This window comes from Bos taurus, chromosome 7, assembly GCF_002263795.3.
Source record: "Bos taurus isolate L1 Dominette 01449 registration number 42190680 breed Hereford chromosome 7, ARS-UCD2.0, whole genome shotgun sequence".
Classification (NCBI taxonomy): Eukaryota; Metazoa; Chordata; class Mammalia; order Artiodactyla; family Bovidae; genus Bos; species Bos taurus.
The window spans coordinates 56,057,774-56,064,384 of NC_037334.1; the positions used below are offsets into that span (position 1 = coordinate 56,057,774).

General features: G+C 37.7%; 1 non-coding gene across 1 annotated transcript; it reads left to right on the plus strand.

Annotated features, from left to right (window-relative positions):
- Positions 1-2,555: 2,555 nt before the first annotated feature.
- LOC112447611 (small nucleolar RNA SNORA31) lies at positions 2,556-2,679 on the plus strand. Its single transcript, XR_003035804.1, has one exon. It is a non-coding gene; the product is annotated as a small nucleolar RNA SNORA31 (small nucleolar RNA).
- The last annotated feature ends 3,932 nt before the right edge of the window (positions 2,680-6,611 follow it).

Below are 6,611 nucleotides of genomic sequence, written 5' to 3' on the forward strand. Positions count from 1 at the left end.
AAGGAAATGGCAACCCACTCCAGTACTCTTGCCTGGAAAATCCTATGGACGGAGGAGCATAGTAGGCTACAGTCTGTGGGGTCGCAAAGAGTCGGGCACAACTGAGTTAATTCACTTCACTTCGCTTCAATGATAGCAGGCCAATTTAAAATAATTATAATTTCTGATATAACTCAAAACAGAATTTTATACTTTTTTTTTTCCACCTTAGGATCTAGGAAGGAACCTAAGGCGAGAATTTTATATTCAAATTTAAAATTCAAATACCTTGGTAAAGTAATTTGAAGGGGGAAATCAGTTGAACTTTTGTGATATGTCAAATACCCTTAGAGAGTAAATGCATGGTGATTTACTACTGATAATCAATCACCATTTCTGAGGCTTTTGGAAAGGAGTCAGGTTGGTGACATTCCCCACTGAGATTTATATGACCTCTTCCTGCCATAAGACTGGCCAAACTCCCCCAAACCACCCTGTTCTACAATAGAGGACAGGAGGTCACAAGCCAGAGACATCAAAACAGCTTTATTTAATGTGTAACATGGAAGAGGCTGGAGATGACAAATGACAGGAAGGTTTTTCCATCCTGTTGACCTGAAAGGAATGTAGCCTGTGATACATCTGCTTCCCTTTCACTGAGAGTAAAGAGACTTTGATGCTATTGTCAGGCCACTGAGCACCGGTGAGCTCAGCTCTGGTCCAAAACTCCACTGTGTAGCACACAGGCAGTGGGGGTGACTTGAGATCACAGAACAGAGATATTAATAAATAATAAAAGATAAACTTAGATCAAGCATGCCTCCAGAGTTGAAGTTCAACCAATCTACCCAGGGAGAGGAGGAATATATTTATAGTTTCAGAGCTAATTCATGTATTTCTCAAAACAGTTATATTGTAGAGACATGGCTGGGAATCAAAGTGGCTTCTAATACAAAGGGTAGCTTGAAAAATCCAACTGACCAGGGTTACACTGAAAGAAATAAAATGTCACAACAGAAGACATGAGAAAGAACTGTACCAAGTTCCATGTCCTGGGAAGATGGGAAGCTTTCTTCCTTCTCCCAACTCCCAAGAAGTAATACCTAAACTTGATTTTTTCTAAGTTGAATCTCAGACAAAAACTGCATCTTTCATGATCATTAGGATATTATCATAATAATATATCTTCAAGTTTGAAAACAATAGGAGATATAAATTATCCAGTTATTTTCAACATTTTTAATGTAATAGAAACTAATTTTCTAAAAAAACATCATCTTAACCCTTGCATATGGATCAGCTGAAAGAACAATTGCTTTGAATGAAGACAGCATGGTATTTAGAGACTCGTGATTTAGATTTGAATGCAGAATATGGCTCTTGCTAGCAGAGCAAATTAGGTTCTGGCAACCTGTATTTCTCAGTATCCATTTCCTCTGTCATGGTAATCTCAATGTGCCTACCTATTGACAAACAGTCAAATTGAAAAACAAAGGTAATTCATTTGACAGCATAACAAAAAGAAAAAAAAAATTGCTGAAGAATCATAGGAAATTATTCTTACTGGAGATTGTCCTAATAATCTGTCTCATGTTCAGTGAATGACTTAGGCAACCTTCAGCTTAAAGACTATTTTCTTAAAAGTCTTTTAATAGAGGAGAGATCCAAAATTAACTAAAATATTGGATAGCTCCACTGAATTTTTAGAAAACCTAATTTTGATTATGGAGGAAGGGTATCATCTTAAATGTCTGTATGGAAGCAAATGAATGATGAAGAGGTATTGACTAGATAAGATACTGAAAGCTTTCATGATAAGGATTCAAGAGACATCAAGTTTTGTCATTAAAGAGTGTGATTATGCCATATGGTAACAAATAGATATCAGGAACATACTTCAAAGTGACTGAGTTTTACCTTTCTTTTTCCAATGTGTAAGATCTTATAAAAATAAAGTGTGTGTTTGTATAGATATATGATAGATAGACATTATTAACTGTGTTGACATTATAAGGAAAAACAAAATAATATGCTTAAAAATTCTAAATATATATTCTAGTTAGACATAAAAGATTAACCAGGATATTTTCATGTGACAAAGTCCAGTTCAAACTTTTTTATGCACAAAGGTATAAAGTAGGGAGGTGGGGAACTAATGGCAGTAAAGGGAAATCAGTGCAGTAGTCCTGGCTTTAGGTAACATAGGAGATGGAGGGTCAAGTGATGCCGTTGGTCCCTGCCCTTTTCTTTATTTCCCCCTTAGGTTATTCTGGGCTTCCCTTGTGGCTCAGCTGGTAGAGAATCTTCCCGCAACGTGGGAGACCTGGGTTCAGTCACTGGCCTGGGTTAGGAAGATCCCCTGGAGAAGGGAACAGGTACCCACTCCAATATTCTGGCCTGGAGAGTTCCATGGACTGTATAGTTCATGGGGTTGCAAAGAGTTGGACACTACTGAGTGACTTTCACTTCACTAGGTTATTCTATTCTTTAGATCTTGCCTCAGCACTGTATGGGCATTATAAGCTGCCCCACATATATACATGTCATAATTCCAAGAACCCTCTCCGTCTCTGTACCTGCATCAATTATATTAAAACAAACACTGTGTCTGCTAGGGCTTCCACTACAAATGCAAGAAAAATGTGTCCTCATGCTTTCTGTCTGATTGTGGCAGCCCAGATTGAATGGGGGAATACAGGGAAACAAATTTGCACCTCCCAAATAACCTTGTGAGCAGTAAAAGCCTGCTTTATTCCAAAGAAGAATTTATAAGAGTTTACAAGTCTTTCCTGGTGGCTCCTAATCTCCCTGCCAATGTAGGAGATGTGCTTTCAATCCCTGATCTGGGAAGGTCCCCTGGAGAAGGAAATGGCAACCCACTCCAGTATTCTTGTCTGAGAATTCCATGGACAGAGGAACCTGGCAGCCTGTAGTTCATTGAGTCATAAAGAGTCAGACATGACTGAGCGACTATACAGAAACATTGAAAGATTATTCCCTTATAACCTTACCTTCTGATTGATTTCACTTCTAAAAACATAAGGGTTAAGTCTACTATGGCTGATGCATGTTGATATATGGCAGAAAGCAACACAAGATTATAAAGAAATTATCCTTCAATTAGAAAGAAAGAAAAAAAAATTAAGTCTAAATAAAGAATAAAACCAACACTGATTAGACCTGTTTGGAGTACCAGATCTCTTTTTTTGATTAACTGTTCTAAATTAGGTGTTCTGATTGGCCAGTCATGCAGTCTGTATTAGGTGCCTAGCTCTGTGACTAGGAATTAGGACCCTGGATTGATGGTCTTATCAATAGCCCATGAAATGGAGGAGGGTTGATTCATAAAATGTAAGAGCACAAGGCCTTTAAAATAATAATAATAAGAGCACTAGATGTCCACTATCAGTTCTTTAGTTTATAGCATATATGTTTTTAGAGGCATAAATGCTGAAAGAGAGAAAACAGTATCTCCTCAATGATAGTATTGGTAAATTTGCATTCCTTATTCAGGTTGGCCACTCTTGAGCTGTGATATTCCAGTTGGGATGTCAGAGTACAGGGACAGTGGCCCCTGAACTGATGAGAGGTAGGCTTCTGCTGGAATTGTATAACAAGGTCAAATCTGAAACAAACTCATAGTTTTGAAGTTAGGGAAATCAAACAATCCCTTTGACCCAGAAAGGCATTCATGGAGTGAACTAAAGTATTGACTCTTTTTGCATTGTGTAGCAGGGCTCTGACCCTGCCCTGAATAGTAGGACTTCACATACCAGGAATCCACACAGGCTCACCCCATTATATACAGAGCCCACAGAGAGAGAACAGTACAGCCTAAAGTACCCTTTAAAATAGATTTTACAAAACAAAGGTGTTTTTTGATCTTCACAGAAATATCCTTTTGGAAGAGTTGAATGCAGTTAAAACCTACGAAAAAGGCATTAAGATTTATTAATATGAAGAAACAAGAACTATGTCAGATATCTTGATAAAAAATCAACTTCTTAGAAGGCTATGGTACAGTCACAAATGAAGAATATCTGAAGATAAACCCAGATAGCCCCAGGGATCCTGGTAGCAGGAAAAGAATAAACTCAGGAAGCTGGGGCTGGGGCAAATAAGCTAATGAGAAGCAGTAGAGCCTAATGCTGAAGCAGATCTGCTCTCAGTTCAGGTCTGGGTTTGAATTCAGTCTTGTCACTTAGTGACTGGCTTGTTCTTGAAATATTTGCTTCAGTTGTAAGATGGGAATAATGATAACATCTAGTTTACTGACTTGTTGTGAAATACCTAAGGAACTTAGATTAATGCCTATATACACTCAAAATTTTAAGTAATTGTAGTATATGTAAGATCTGAAGTCACAGAAGATAAAGTCCAAGTGTTCAAGCATTGCATCTTGAATAATGAAGCTGAACCTGTAACTGAGCAGGGCCCTGTGGGGTTTTCCTGGAACAGAACCCCCTCTATTTCCTCCGCCTGTCTCCTCTGTAGAAAAGCTTTAGCCTCCTAGGCTTTCCCCAAATTCCAAAGAATACATTTAATCAGAGAAGTGGGACAATGCAGAAAGAAAGAAAAACAGTCAAGTGAGACAAAATAATAATTTAGCTACCAAACAGTCAAGGACCTTTAATTCCCCTCAAGGGCTAGAGATAATATTCTGTTCTTTGAGCTGTTTTGCAGATACTGAAACCCTCACGAGGTGTAAGAAGTTAACTGTATGCTACCTACAAGCACACAGACCCAACACTAGCTGGAACTAGAAGGGTGATGATGTTGACTCCAGTTCCCTCATCAGCAACCAATGAAAAGAATGTCCACAAGCTGATCACGCACTCCACAACCCCCCTCCCTCACCCTGTCTTTGAAAACCTGACCCTGAAATCCTTTGGGAAGTCCAGGCCTGTTAAGCACTAGCTGCCTGGACTTCTTGCTTGGTACCTTGCAGTAAATGCTGCACTTTCCTTCATCACAACCCAGTGTCAGTAGATTGGCTTGTGGGCAAGTGAATCCAAGTTTGGTTCTGTAACAAAGCTATCAAGACCACACTGAAGGAGGAGATAAATTTCCCCCAAATGTGTTACAATACACCAGCAGAAAAAGAGGTAATGCAAGCTGGGAGGCAAAGTAAAACAAAATCCAGGAGAGTTACTAGCGTGGGGAATTAATAATCCATTTGATTTCCTCATGTATTTCATTGGATGTAGGTCACATAAAGACAGTAACTTTGCTTCATAAAGAAGATACTGAGAGTTTGGTGACTTGATGTTATATTGATATGAAAAGAACATCCCTATATTCACAGCTACAAAAAGTACCAATTTACACATATCTGTTCTGATGCTATATATAAGAAAAGCAAATGACATTTGTAGTGCAATGCAAGCAAACCATTGTTAATTCATTCAAACCCCATTATATCTATGAAAATGGGGCCTTTAAAATAAATAAAAGATCAAGCCTTGTTCATCATTGGTCTCTGGTCCCATTCAACACAGAAAAAGCCAAAAACACGCTCTGGGATACATTGCTTTTTGTGTAAACTTGTTCATTGCTGATGTCTTGACTTTTTTGACATTTATTGAATGAAAATAGTTGATTTTTCTCAGTTTATAAAACTTGGTGAATCCTTATTTAACTTCTTGGCAGTTATAAGTAATAAAGAAGCTTCCTGAAGTAAGATTTATACAAAGTTTGCTTAGGTTTTCCTTACACAAAATCCCTAGGAAACTGGAATTGAAATAGTCATTTTTTCTTCTTTTATCTGAATTTTTTCTTCTTTTATCATTGAGCACATTCATTTACACTTTTTGTCTAGGGTTGTTCTGGACTGTTATGTTGCTACTTTGATTTATTTTAGCTTTCATTTCATGGTGAAAGAAAAAAAATGAGCCATTAAGCACTTGGCTTTGGACAAAAGATCTCCCATTGTACAATGAATGACATACCTTTTTAAAACGGATTTGAGAAACGAAGTTTAGCAGTTAGGTTTCAGCTGTATTCTTTTAAGATATTGTGGAGCCATGAATCTTTGGAGATACGAAGTAAGGGGAAACAGTAGTTCTAATCTACCTTTCTATTCTGTATAAACTAAGAAAATGTGTGAATCAGTGTCATGTACTGCTTTCTGGGCTTGGCATGTATGATCTCATTTATCATTTACTCATTCATTTGATGAGTATTTTAACTCAGCTGCTGTTCTAGGGTCCAGGGCACCCAGTTAACAACAACAGCAAAATATTCCTGCCCTATGGAGCTTATTGAAGGGCACAGATAATAAATAAGATAAGTAAGTAAAAAATATTGGTTAAATTGTGATAATTTAGGAGTAAAACCAAGCAGGGGTGTGGGATATGAATTGGTGGTTGTGGGTGGTTGATATTTTAGAAACATAGCTAAGTAAGTCTTCTTGGAGAAGATTTTTTTGGTTTTCTTTATATTTTTGAGTAAAAACTCGATGAAATGAGAGGGACACTATATATACGTGTGTGTGTGTGTAAATAATAGGGAACAGTTCATGGTGAAGGAAATGTCAAGTTCAGAGGCCTTGCAGTGGCTCCAGGACAAGTACATTGGAACACTTAGGGAATCAGTGTTCCTGGAATGGGTGAATGAATAGAAGAAAGGAAGGA